The sequence below is a fragment of the Zalophus californianus genome, chromosome 3 (assembly GCF_009762305.2).
Source record: "Zalophus californianus isolate mZalCal1 chromosome 3, mZalCal1.pri.v2, whole genome shotgun sequence".
Lineage (NCBI taxonomy): Eukaryota > Metazoa > Chordata > Mammalia > Carnivora > Otariidae > Zalophus > Zalophus californianus.
In genome coordinates, this window is record NC_045597.1 from 58,584,656 (window position 1) to 58,599,525 (window position 14,870).

Genomic DNA, 14,870 nt, shown 5'->3' on the forward strand with positions numbered 1-14,870 from the left:
AGAGCTCTTACAAAATTGAGAACTTAAAAACTAATTCATTGAAGTGACAGCAAGGATATTTGAAGTCAAGGTCCTGTTCTGCACCAATAAACTATGTGACCTTGAGTAAATTATTGAACCCTATCGGGCCTCTGTTTCCATACCTCTAAAATGGGAATAATAATTCTTATTCTCACTTTCTTTCAAGACTTATAAAAGGATGAGATGACAGGTGGGAAAGCATTTTATTACTCTAAAGAAAACCAAAAGGTACTCCAAAATAGAGGCAACCCTCCCCCCAAATCACTCCTATTGAGAACTTGAAACAAGTAGATAGGTTCCTTTGCAACAATCTCCTCTTCTAGATGAATATGAAATTTAACATTTCCTGAATGTGCTTCTGTGTTTCAAGAGCAAGTTTCTAGAACTGGAAAAAAACAGAGGAGGAAAGACAGGTCATGATTCAAATTTTCCAGCAAACACTCCAAAAAAGCAGATGATTGGGTTTGTTCATTCATACACTCATGCATTAATTCTAGAAGCAGCCATTCAGTTCCACAACTGTTTATCAAACACCTACTATGCTCTAAGTACTGTGCCAGCCCCTGTGGACACAATAAGGATAAAAGTCATCCCGATCCCTGTCCCTGTGGATCTTACATCAAAGCATTTTTTGAAATGCAAGAATGAATCAGACATGATTTCCACCCTGAAGCAGTTATAAACTAGTTGAAAGGAAAGTGGCCATAAAACAAAATTGAATCATTCTCAGAAGACTCTGCTTTTAAGGACAAGAGGAGATGAATGGGTCACATCAATTCTCTCTTTTCCCTGGATCAGCACGCAGCATTAATAGCAGCCTATAGACATGCTTTAGTAGCTTCTGTCTTAAACCCTCCCTTGACCTCACTCCCTTTCACAGCAAAAGGTCTTACAAGACTTGTCTATGGTCAGAATCCCTTTTTCTTTCCTTGACTTGCTCTTCTTGAACCAGTTCATTGGGGATTCTCTCCCCACCACTCTATTGAGACCACTTGTGGCGAGATCACCAATGGCCTCCAACTTGGCAAGTTAAGGAGTCACTGAATTCAGTGGTCAATATATTGTGTTGAGATTTTTGTTAAATTTATTTCAAGATTTTGAAGTCTATAACTGTATTTTAAAAACATCTCTTTTCTCGTGGAGAGTCGGTCTTACTTAATTCATTGAGCATTATCGCCAATGCAGTATGGGGAATATCCGCGATAAGAGAAGGGCAGGAACATTACCTGCATGTGTGGGTGGGGGGAGGGTGGGGGAAAATTCAGAGATGAAACAACACAGGGAAATGTTGCCTTCCGTCCGAGTGAGGGATGTGCACATGCTCTCCTCTGTCCTCTCTAGTAAAACGGTTCTGTGAATCATCGACGGGATGATGGGAAGTAGGTGGTAATTTTAGACTCTGTTTTGTTCATTTTATCAAAAGCCATGCGGAATGGTGAGCCCAAACCTCTCCTCCAAGTTGGAGAGTGTGGCAGCAGCACAGTTTGCTGTCCCCGCCATTTCCACCTCCTGGACACCCCCCTCTCACCCACCGGGACACCATTTAAAGGTAGGTCTTGCTTCCCAGGGAGCCAGTGAGAGAGCACTCTGACTAAACACAAAATAGCAGTGTTCTCTGCCTTCTATAACGGCAGGAGATGCTGTTTTGACGGGAGGGGAGATCTCAGCGATAATTAAAAAGTCGGCTTGCGTCATTTATAGCCACGAGGCCCCTGTCAGTCTGATGCAGTTGTTATGTAAAAACACATCTGTCCTGCCCAGAATGCCCCAGTCCCGGCCTCGGCTTTCTCCATCTGTAGGGACCAAAGCTAGCTTGCATTCCCAGCAGCAACATGTTTATAACAGAAATATTAAGTGAGCCGAGATGATAAGAGACTTTTACCCACTTTTCCAGAAACACACTGGGAAATATGCTACGAGAACAATTCTTGCTTGTGTGTGACAAATCCCAACAAATCTCAGAGGCTGTGATTTAGAAATGACATCCTTCCCCAAGGAAAGAAAGCTCATGAGACTCAGTGGATGGCCTGGGTTGCAAATGGAGACTTTTCTGGCACCATAAAAGCCCACTGTTGCTCTTTATAACAGGCTGCACACAGCCCAGAGTGACTACACCAAAGAATACATTCAGAGTCAGGATCATTGGACTTTGACTGCATCAACCGATGGCAAGGCCTTTCCAGGTTAGCAGGAGTATTGCAGGCCAGGCCCGAGTCCAAAGAGGTGGCCACACATGAGAATGTGCACCATATTTCTCCTTGTATTTCTCACGGCTCTGAGCAGGGAGGTCTGTCATTTTTCTGAGTGTTACAGTCACCAGCTTGACCTAAGAATGTAAAAATGAAAAGCTAAATGGGAAAGCCCTGTATGGGCATTGATTTTTCACAAGCAGCCATGACCCTGGGCTTACAAAATATCTTTCAAATCATATAGCCATAGACCTGCGTAGGAACCTGCAGTAAAGTTTATCCTACAGAGAATGCACAGCAACCCTCCAGACTGGTCTATATTTCCTTCACTGTCAGAAGTTCCATGCCAGCCTTCGGAGCCCATTCTAGGACTTAACGGCTTCTCAGTCAAAACGTGCCAAATCCTGTCCAATTTCAGTCTCTCCTCCCACACACAGTCAAAACCTACTGGCTCAGGTTCATGATGCAAATGCAAAAGGGCTGCTTGCTGTCCTCCCTATAAATGTATTTTGCCTATTAGAAGACATGTATTTTATTTTTCATTTATGATTTGTATCTCCCACTTATTAATATGATTAAGGTGTCTGCAGAGAATTAGTAACCATACTTTCTCTCCTGTGGCCAGTGAAGAGCTTTTCCTTTTCAGTAATAACCTCCATGGTTTAACAGAGACAAATCAGTTCTGAGCTGCCCGCCCTGACCTGTGAGACCCACCACTGCTTGGCTTCGGCCCACCTGGGCCAACCCACCACCTTCCCTCCTGCTCTGGGGATCATTCGTAGCAGCTCATGAGCAGAAGATCTTCAGTTCCCCTTTTACTCATGTTAATGGTCTCGTCTGTAATGAGTTCATTTTCCCAACCAATGTCTCAGGGCACTTTCCACCTCAGCCCTTACCGGTATCTGCTGCTCTGGCCTCCTGGGGTACTCCGTGTGCGCCCCACAACTTAACACTTCATAGTCCCATCACCATCAGCCATGGCTCCGCTTGTGATCCCGCCCCTCCCCCCGCACCCCATATTTTAAGTAAATTTTTACTTCAAAACAATTTCAGATTTGCAAGAAAGTTACAAAAATACCACTGAGAGTTCCCGTGTACCCCTCACCCACTTAGTTTCCCCTAATGTTACCATCAAACACTATGATAGTACCTAGAGCAGTCCAAATTAAGAAACCACTACTGATACATTGCTATTCACTGAACTCTAGATCTTATTTGAATTTTACCAGGTTTTCTTTTTTTTCTTTTCCTTTTATTTATTTTTTTAATATCAGGTTTTCCTTAAAGTTCTTTTCCCGGTCCAGGATCCAATCTGGAACACCCAGTTGCATTTAGTTGTCATGTTTCCTTGGTACTTTCTTGTCTTCCAGGGAGAGTGTCTGTTTCTCCTTGTTTTTCATCACCTTGACCTTAACAGACTTGAGACATACTGGTCAGGTATTTTGTAGCATTTCCCACAATCTGGGTTGGTCTGTTGCTTTTCTTATGACAAAACTGTGGTTATAGGTTTTGGAAAGAATGCCACAGAGGGGAAGTACCTTTTTCATTATATCATAACTGGGGGTACGTGACAGCGACAGACACCACTGGGAATGTTAGCCTTGGTCATCTGGTTAAGGTAATGTTTGCATGTTTTCTCCTCCATAAAATTTATATTTTTCCCTTTCCGTGCTCTGTTCTGTGGAAACATGTCTAGCTCAGACTCAAAGCACCCTCACGCTCCTTTTTAACTACCTAATTATTTTGGCTGCCATTTGGGGGTACGTTTCTAAATTCTTCATGATCTCTTCCCAAAGTTCATCCCTAAAAGGAATATCATATTTTAATACGGATTCAATCAACAGGATAAACATTTTTATAACTTCTGCACATTACACACTGGTCAATTGTTTTTATTCTTGTTACATCGCTCTACCCCCATTCTTTTGCAGCTATTAGAAATTCACATGGCAAAGATTTCTTTAATTTGTCTCTTTCAAAGTGTATTTAAAAATAGATAGAAAGTAAATTATCTTAGATCCTTTAGGAAACAGTTTCAGAAAACAAAAACAAAAACAAAAAAAAGACAGCCAGGCTGTGAAATACAAGGCTTATTAATGGAGTATTTTCAGCAACACTGCAGCCATGGAAAAATAAAAGTGGAATTTGGAGTTTCGAGTGAGCGGGTTGGGGCAGGAGAACAAATACACTGCAGTCTCAGGGAAGGTGGCAGAACCGCCACGGGGAGACAAATGCAATCCCGGGGCTGCTTCCAGAAGCGGTGCCCCTTGGGAGTGGCGCAAATGGAGAAAAAGTCAGATGTGTTTATTGATTGGATCAACACTCGGTAGAAGGTTGGGACTGAATGACCAATAAAATCAATTAAATTTTTAATAATTTTCTGAATCTATAGCATTCAAATTACTTGGAAAAAAATTTTTTAAGATTTTATTTATTTATTTGAGAGAGAAAGTGAGAGAGAGCACAAGGCAGGGGAGAGAGAGAGAAGCAGACTCTACGCTGAGCGGGGAACCCACTGCGGGCTCGATCCCAGGACCCTGAGATCATGACCTGAGCTGAAGGCAGACATTTAACTGACTGAGCCACCCAGGAGCCCCCAAATTATTTGGAAAATTGCCTGGCTTTTTGCTTTCGTTCATACCGTGTTGATCCAGCCCTTTCAGGGCTTCCTGGTGTCTGTGCAGCGGGGTGCTAACACCAGGAGATTGTCCTCTACCAAAGGGTTCTGTCATCAACATATTTTGGATACTTTGCATACTATAGATTAGGGACGGATTGGCAAACTTTTTCTGGAGAGGGTCAGATAGTAAATATTTTAGGCTTTGTGGGCCCCATACGGCCCCTGTTACTCCTCCTCTTCTTCCTCTTCCTCTGCCACTTCTCCTTCTACATCACCTTCTGCTTCTACTCCTTCTTCACAATCCTTTAAAAATGTAAGGAACAGGCTTTGGGCCACATTTGGTCCATGGACTCCTGTGGACACTTTCTGAGGATTCAAAATGTATATTAACCCACTGATGTCTCTGTAGGATGGAAATGTGTTTATTATTGTTTAACCAGATTTATCCCAAATTTATTTAACCATAGAACTCTTATTTTTTCTGTTACCCACTTAACACCTCACGTAATTTATAGTCTTCTATGGAAAATGCTTTGGGAAATTCTGGCCTTTTTCACATATGGAGAATAATAAAGCTTATCCTTACCTCCCCCCAGATGCAAAGAAACACTCCAGATGGCTTAAAAACATAAATAGAAAAAGTGTCAGAGACTGCATCTGTGACCTTGCAGTACAAACAGATTCCCACGCAAGACTTCAAAAGTATTAAGCAGAGGGTAAAAATTATGCATTTGACTACATCAAAATTGAGGATTTCTGCTCAACAAATAGCACAGTAGAAAACCTTAACAACTGAGTAAAATATTGGGTGAAAATATTTGCAATGTCAGAGACCAAAGAAACTCGTACCAATTAATAAGAAAAAGATTGGGATCCCAATAAAAAAAATGGACAAATAATATGAATGAGCAATGTATAAGAAGGAACATCAGCGGGGTGCCTGGGTGGCTCAGGTCATGATCCTGGGGTCCTGTGATCGAGCCCCGCGTCAGGCTCCCTGCTCGGCGGGAAGCCTGCTTCTCCTTCTCACACTCCCCCTGCTTGTGTTTCCTCTCTTGCTGTCTTTCTGTCAAAAAATAAATAAAATCTTTAAAAAAAAAAAGAAGGAACATCAGAATAGTTAACATGTATATGAATAAGATGTTCAGCCTCACTAGTAATCAGAGGAATGCAAGTTGAAAGAATAAAATACTCCTTTATCCTATGCATAGTTTGGCAAAAATTTAAAAATTGGATAATAGTCAATGTTGGTAAGAATGTGGGGAAATGGATTTTCTCATTCACCACTGGTGGAGGCATCAGACCACTGCAACCATTCTGGAGAAGAAATTGGCAGAACTTAACAAATTTAGTATGTGCATACTCACTGTTGGGTGTAAAACCAGAGAAAAGTATCCACAGGTCCTAGGGTGACAAAAACAAAGAAGCTCATCACAGCATTTTATTTTGTGGCAGGGAGGTGGGAAGCAAAGTAGCTGCCCATCCCTATGGAAATGGATAAATAAGATACGGTAGAAGCTCATTCTGGAATACTGTATAGAAGACAGAACCAATAAGCTGGAGGTACATAAAACAACATGGATAGAGCTTTTTAAGAATAGTGTTAAATTTAAAAAAGTAAACAGAGTGGGAGTTATAGCATAATCTCAATCATATAAACTTAAAGCATATTAACTTATACTTAAATATATGACATATATTTGGTGTATGTACACACACACACACACACACACACACACACACACACACACACACATATATTTCAAAGATGCTTATCAAAGTACATGTACCAAACACAGAGGTGAGGTACCAAGGCTGAAGGGGAAAAAGAATAAGAAAATAAAACTAACTTTGCACAGATAAATGATGTTATTGTATCATAAACGGAAAAGTGCAATCAACTCAACTCTTGGCAACTAACATTAAACTAGAAGTCTTAGTTATATAAATGTAAATGCCTGTTACTATTCCATTTTCCCCATGATTCATCCTCTATCAAAGACAAAAATTAAATTGATCTTATGTTCTTTTTCCCCACACTGATCTGTGGATCGATATTCAGTAAAAAACAACCTGGTTTGAGCATATTAAGAAGAGAAATTTTTTTACATGGTAAAATGTACCATTTTAATCATTTTTAAGTGTACATTTCAGGGGCATTAAGTACATTCACATTCTTGTGCAGCCATCACCACCATCCATAACTCTTTTTATCTTCACCACCTGCAACTTCATAACTCATTAAACAGTTAAGTTCCCATTCCTTCTCTGCCCCCCTCAACCCGGCCCCTGGCAACTACCATTCTATTTTCTCTATTCTCCATGATTTTCACTATGCTAGGTATCTCATATAAGTAGAATCATACAATATTTGTCCTTCTGTGACTGGCTTATTTCACTTAGAATAATGTCTTCAAGATTCATCCATGTTGTAGCACGTGTCAGAATGTCCTTCCTTCTAATCTTCCACTGTATGTATACGTCACATTTTGTTTATCCATTCATCCACTGAGGGACACTTGGATCATTTCCACCTTTTGGCTATTGTGAACAATGCTGCTATGAATGTTGGTGTATCAGTTTGAGTCCCTGCTTTCAATTCTTTTGAGTGTGTACCCAAAAGTGGAATTGATGGATCATATGGTATTTCTACATTTAATTTTTTGAGGAGCCTCCATATTGCTACCCACAGTGGCTGGACCATTTTACATTCCTACTAACAATGCATGAGGTTTCCAATTTCACCACATCCTTGCCAATAGTTATTTTCTCTTTCTTTTTTTTTTTAATAACAAGGATGCCTAGAATTGGCAGCCAGTTAATCAGCATTCACAGTCATTTTTTTTGGAGCAAGTATTCATGCTTATCCAATGTCTTAACCGGGGTAGGTTAACTGCAGTAATGACCCCAAAATCTTAGTGACTTAATACAATAGATGTTTTCAATGTTCACCGCACACCCCAGTGAGTGTTAGCAGGAATCTGTTCCATACAGTCATTCAGGCACCCAGGCTCTTTTAAGCTAGTGTTTCTGCATCATAGGGAAGCTCTGGAGTCTACCACTGGATCCTCTATGATCACCCTGCTGTTGAAGAAAAGAGAGTACACAGCAAAGGCACCCCAACTCTTCTTTTTTTTTTTTTAAGTGAACTCTCTGTCTGACATGGAGCTCGAACTCATGACCCTGAGATCAAGAGTCACATGCTCTACCCAAAAGGCACCCAACTCTTAACTGCCTTTCTGGGGTGACACCTATTACTTCTCAATTGCCATGAGTCATATGAACCCACCCAGATACAAAGGGACTAGGAAATATAGCCAAGGAAGAAGAGAGGAAGAGAGTGTGGATTTTATTGAAAAGTTACCCAGTCTTTGCCATGGTTAATAGCAAGAGGTTAGAGGAAAATTTGGGGTTTGAGAAGAATTTTTTTAAAATACAGATTTCCTTTACTGTCTGCAAATTATTTTTAAGACTGCAAATTATTTACTGGTTGAAATTCTTAAATTTCGTATTGAAAGTATATGGCTTTCCCAAAGAATACATTATCCTAAGTACTTGGAGTGATAATTTTGTTAGTGTGACTCTTGAACTATTCAAGACCCATAGGTAAACAAAAACTCTTTTTGAAAAAGCAGTACATTTGGGGATGTACTATAATATATGTGAGAGTATCTTGAGGGTGTGGAAATAATGTGGCTTAATTTTCCCAGATGGAGAAGTAGGATGAAGCAAATGCATCTAAGATCTAATCATTCATTCTCCATTTGCATATTTTCTATCAATTTCAAGTGAGATAGCAAACTACAACCCGCCTATTACAGGACTCTAAAGTCAGAGTAAATTCTCTACCGCAAAATAATCAAGGCAAAACAAGATAAGACAAATGCACGCATGAGGAACTAAGCAAAATAGGCTGAATTAGAGCTTTTCAGCACACACTCTGAAAAACATAAACACAAAGCAACCTCAGACAGGCAACAAATTTGTCCTGAGTTCCACAGTGGAGTGATAAGACAGGTGACCTGGAAAATGGGGTTGGTGGGGCTGTCTGAGATTGATTAGTTCGTTGCCCTAATGCTCATGTAATAGGATGCCTTTCAGCTCCATTCTGCCTATTTTAGTCCAGATTCGTTTTCCCTGCTACCTCAAAAACGAGAAGAGATCCTGTCACTTCAGCCGTGCCATCCTGCGGAAGCCCGCTCCCCCAGCCGTCCTCCAAAATACACAAATGCAATTCTTGTTTGCTCTGCAACACAAAATGCAGTTCATCAACACACAATCTCAGAAAGTACTTCCCAAGAGACTGATTCCAAAACAAAGCAAAATGCCAGGAATTGAACAGAAGGGTGGGGGGAAAAGGGCAGACAATCTCATAAATGCAAAGAGGGCAGCCACGAACAAGCTACGGGACCGAAAAAATAGATGCGAAAGTGAATCCATCTCTATACTGCAGTCTTCATGGGAAACCTGAAATGCAAACAATCATTCCAAACCCACAAAATGGAGGCACAGCGAGGTCTGTCAGAGGGAAAGTGGGGGGTTTCTGCACGAAGTTTGGAAGTAGCCTGAAAACCATTGAAACCAATCTTTTGAAGGGGTAGTTCTGGAACAATGTGCTGCGGAGGTGACAATGCTAAGGATGAAGGATGAGCTTAGGAGCAGATATATGATTTGCAGCATGTCAAATATCTCCGACATGAAAAGTTATGCGCTAGGCAGTCTTCTCTGAACCTCCATCTATGTAATCCTAGCTAAATCGCTTTCTGCTGGGAGAACTCCAGCTTAATCCAGCCTGGAGCTTTCACAGAGAGCTCTGTGAACTGTCCATATCAGTATTCTGCTCTCTGAGGGAGAGAGTTGTGCACAGAAAATACTATTTATAGTTATCGAGTTTAAAATTAAACTGGTTGATCAAATAACAAATTTGAAATATTGTTTACTTGAAGGCTTAAGGTTTCACTTACCTTACCAAACAAACCTTACCAAACTATAAATCTGATAAATTTTTTAAATTAAAAACAAGGAGGCTTTTGATTGCTACCTGATCTGCTCATACTGAACATGCTAGGCGTCTATAACAGTGAATCCCATTTACAAACTTAATCAGATCCCTTTTTGACATTTTAAACATCATTAGTAAAAATAATGTATTCAAGTTCTTTTGAAGCCCTCCAAACGCCCAAGTGGGCAGGCTTACAACCAGAATAAGTAATACTTCCTTCAGGAACTTAGGTACTTTGGTAAATCTAATGAATTAAAATTTTAAGTTCTTCTAAACAGAAAATACACCTTGCAGGCTAAGTCCATTTTTTCTTATGCTCTTTTTGCTTGCATGACAAGCCTAAAATCAATGACACATTTTAAAGTGAATGCATGAGACTAACCTGCAGTTTCTCTAACATCTTAAATTCTCTAAGACACAATATATACTTTTATCATCAAGCGTTCATGAAATATTCGCATACTTATGCATTAACACTATAACTTTGTTATCCTTCATCATTTCCATATTCAATTCTTCTTACTTACAGTTTTGTATCTTAGGTGAGTTGAGGTTATTGCCTTGACAGTGACCACAATAGGATCATTATCTCAGGCAGCCTGAGATTGCTTATTGATCAGAGATCTGAGGCCAGCACGCAGGCCTAGGGGATGAATAAATTTGAAGGGATTCTTTCTGAGTCATTGAAGGACATACTGAGCCTTTTGGAGATAATCTCTATGACAATAAAGAATACTAAATCCCATATCGTTCAGAGAGGGTGAGTTGCTCCTGGTTTAAAGTTATGCTTTAGGTAATTCTTTCATCTTACAATCTCAAGTTTTCAACCTTTATCCAGGCTAAGCTATTTATTTTGTACCTCACTGAATTTTAGATTCTTTTATTATCCTTCATGTCTGCAGACCAGCAAACTTCCTGGCTTTTTAGTGAGATCCAGCTGGATTCTGCCTTTCCTCTCACACCTTTTCCGTGCTGTGTCTGGACAATTCCCAGCTCATCGAGAGACAAGAGGGAAGGCAGAAAAGGGTGTGGGCTTGCCCATGGATTCTGTCGCTAAAGCTGGACGGGATGGCTCTGTTTGTAGGCACCACAGGGAATGTTTTCTCCAAATACCTCCCCCTGAGACTCCCATTCAAGTTGTCTTCTCTTCTGTGATGCCAATCCCACAGCAGCACAGCACACATGCAACGGGCAACATGTCCTATTTCACTATGAGAAAATAGGATCGCGGGACATGAGCTGTAAACTACTTGCCTATTCCCAGTCCTACGTAACACCTGGCAGGTTTGACTCAGCTCCACCTATTCCCATGTAGCAGGTTGAATAATGGCTCCTGAAGATGGTCATGTCCTAATCTCCAGGGCCTGTGAATTTTTTGCCTTATATGGCAAGAGGGACTGGGCAGATGGGATTTCATTAAGCATTTTAAGATGGAGAGATTATCCTGGATTATCCAGATGGGCTCAATGTAATTACAAGGAGTCTCTCTAACAGGGAGGCAGAAATTAAGAGTCAGAGGAGATATGATGATGGAAGCAAGGGGCTGGAGTGATTTGAGGACAATGCCACAAGCCAAGGAATGCAGGTGGCCTCTGGAAGCTGAAAAGGGCAAGGAAATGGGTTCTCCCTTGAAACCTCCAGAACAAATGAGCCCTGATGACATCCTGCCTTTAGCCCAGTGAAACTGATTTTAGACTTCCAGGCCCCAGAACTGGACTGTTGTTTTTAGCCAATACATGTGTGATAATTTGTTATAGCAGCATTAGGATCCTAATAGGACCAGTCTTCTCCAGACAGCTATGGTTATGGTCATGCTATTTGATGCCTCCTCAGATCTTACTTTTGACTATCACAGTGTCCTTCCTGGCTAGGCTGCCCCATCTCCACTCAGGGGGGTCATTGCCTATTTGCTCATACATGTATTCCTCTGCTGGTTTCCAGCAGGGTCCAGCCAATGGGTGGAGCCTGGCGGGCAGGAGGGATGGAGAAGCCAGTGTATGTCCTACCCTCTCTCTGTGCCATGGAGTCTGTACCTCCAGGAGTCACTGTGTCTCTGCAATTCCTGCTGACACCAGTCCTAGCCTCTGCAGTGCAGAAACCCCTCCCCAAAAAGCACTCTAGCTCTACCACCTGCTGCCCTCCATCCCTCCAGCCAGGGGTGAGAGGTAGTGCGTTCTATGTTGGCTTATCTCTGTGGTGCCTCAACTTCCCTTGCTCGCTTTTTCTTCTAAACATGATGTATCTCATCTTTCATATTAAATTTCCACTGTGGGAAACCCTAAGTCATTTCTGAAGCGCTGCCACGGTTGTGCTGCTTTTCTCAGTGTCCTTGATCATTGCAGTAGGGGGACATAATGATTCTGGTTCTCTGGTCTACCTCAGAACCTGGAAAGTCCCATACCTCACAATTCTCTCAGCCTCCTGGAATCCTGCCACAGAAACATCCTCTGACTCTGGCCCAGAATTTCCCAAGCCCTGCTTTTTCCTGAGGGTATGCCCTTGAATGCTTTTTAATTTCATATCATCTCAATGGTCTTCTTCATATTAATTTTCCATTTGTATATTAGTCACCAACTCTGGCTATCTTAAGCCAAAAGCATTTGCTGGAAGGACCTGGGGGCTCAGAGAATCCACAGGGCCCGGAGGCATTCAACCATTAAAACCCACAGGAACTGAGGGAACCCAGAAGACCGGATGCAATGAGAACCACAGCCACACAGCGTGGTGGGTTGGTCAGCCAGCAGTAATGGCCCAGTTCTCATGTTCTTTTAGTACTTGTGCAAGATTCCGGTTCCTGACCCAGTGAGTTTGATTGATTGAGCCCAGATCATGTGCCATCCCCCAGGGAGAGGGAGGATGGATTCCTTTCAGTCTCCTTAGAGGATGGCAGGTGCTCCTTGTGCCATCAGGACAACACACATGGGGAAAAGATAATTCCTTCCAATGAAATCAGGATGCTATGAAAGGGCTCAAGGTTGGACAGCCAAAAGCAACAAATGACAATTTTCTACTTATTATCTTATGTTTCAAAATTCACCACTGATCCTTTTGAGATTAAAATTCTCACACCTCCGCATTTCTATTGTATCTCACAAATCCCCATTTACCTTGGTTTACCTTTTAATACACCTCTTTTGAAAGGGCATTAATCTTGGGCTGAATCATTGTTGATTTGGGATTTTTTTAAGTGTTTTTTTAAGTAGGCTCCACGCCCAGATTGGGGTTTGAACTCACGATGGATTTGGGATTTTTTTAAAAACTATTTTTAAAGTTAATTTCACAATCTGAAAATTACTTAATGAATGGGAAGTGTAAAGACACATTCTATTACCATGCCCTGTAAAGCAAGTCCAAATGAGACATTCCTGTCCAGGCACTGAATAGGCTCCCCAGTTTAGTACAGTGGGTTTCCAGTAGACATCTGGGATAAATAGGAGTGTTTTTTCTTCTGAAGCTTCTGGTTTAACAGTCGACAAAGCAACAGCATGTTCTCCACAAAAATGTTCTTAAGATGCATAATATTTCTCCAGTGAGGCACACAACAACCATCAAATATTTGTAAAGCCAGTCCTTATCTCACTATTGCTCCACTGTCCATCAGGAAAGGTCTCCAGGCTCAGCCTTCACTCCTGGCTCTTCTGTACCAGCCAAACCTCCCTCCCAGGAGCCCTTCCCGAGATCCATCCACACAGTGCCTACTGTGACAGACAAAACCATGTTGTTGCACATGGCACACATCAGTGATTTGGTGTTCGGACCAAAGTTAACATTTGGTAAACAAGCCTGCTGCCTAATTCCCCTTGAATCACTTTTCCTGTTGCACAACCATTCAGTAAATGAAATACAGCCCACACAGATGAGTGATGAAATCAGGGACATTTCTCTAAACCCGCATCAGTCTAGAGAGTAGGAGTGGGACTCCCGCTTCTTTTGTTTTCTGCTACTGGCCTGCAGATGCTGACCCTCCCCAGGACCCTACTGGAGAGTGGCTTCTCTCCCTCTCTCCTGGAGACAGAAACTGACACCAGCTGGCGCTGGCTGCCTGTGATGTATTATGTAATGCTGACTTGGAACTACCTGTGGTGAGTCACCAGGTCCGATTGCACTTGTCTAAAACAGAGGAATCCTTCAAAATGCACAAAGTCGCTGAAGGAAGAGGAAGCAGTTGATATGCTTCCATAATTCTGAACTACATCACTAAACTTGTCTTCTGTGTTATTTTTGGAAGTGATATATTCCTTGCATGTTGGTCTCTAGTTATTTATCTTTAACATATTTCATAATGAAGGTGAAAAAGATCAGCCCCTCTTTGTTATGCCTTATTTTTCTTCCTTGAAATCACAGCACAGCATTCACATACCATATACTGTAGGGCTATTAAAATATATAAAACAGACAACAGTACTCTCTGCCTTATGCAAGTTCAATAAATTCTTGTTGACAAACTGGCCAACCCCATCCAAAACGAGAAGAGATATCAGTTATACAATGATTCCTCCTTATAACAAATACAGGGCTTTCATTAATTAATTCATTACATTTATTGAGTACCTACTACAATCAAGCGCCAGGCTAGGGGTAGGGGAAACAATTATAAACAAAACAAGACATTGTCTCGGCTCTCATGGGACACAGATAGTAATCAAATAGTACACAGATATGAAACTACAATGATGACCAATGTTAGGAAGAAATACAAAATGCTATAAAAACCTATACTAATGGGAATTGATTCACTAGACAGGTCAGGAAAGTCTTCTCTGAAGAAATAGTGCTTGAGCTGAGATCAGAGAGATAAATTGAAGTTACTAAGCTGAGAAGACGAGGGAAGAGCATCCTGGGCTAAGAGAACAGCTTTGGGGCAGGAGGGAGTATTGGTGGCAAATAGGAAGAGCAAGAAAGTCACTGTGTCTGGACAGAGAGAGTGAGAGGAAGCAAAGCAGGACAGGAGCCCCACTAAGGAGTTTGTCTTATTATAAGAACTATGGGAAGTCACTGTAAAATAACCCTAGAACAAGAAGACCACGACCATGTTTGA

The 14,870-nt window shown here is 41.5% G+C and overlaps 1 long non-coding RNA gene across 1 annotated transcript in view; it reads right to left on the bottom strand.

The window, feature by feature from the left end:
* Positions 1–285: 285 nt before the first annotated feature.
* Positions 286–14,870, bottom strand: part of LOC113921023 — a 38,706-nt gene continuing 24,121 nt past the window's right edge. The window contains exons 2-3 of the long non-coding RNA XR_003519478.2: positions 6,198–6,234; positions 286–406 (exon numbers count right to left, since the gene is read on the bottom strand). This is a non-coding gene — a long non-coding RNA (uncharacterized LOC113921023). The remainder of the gene's footprint in view (positions 407–6,197; positions 6,235–14,870) is intronic.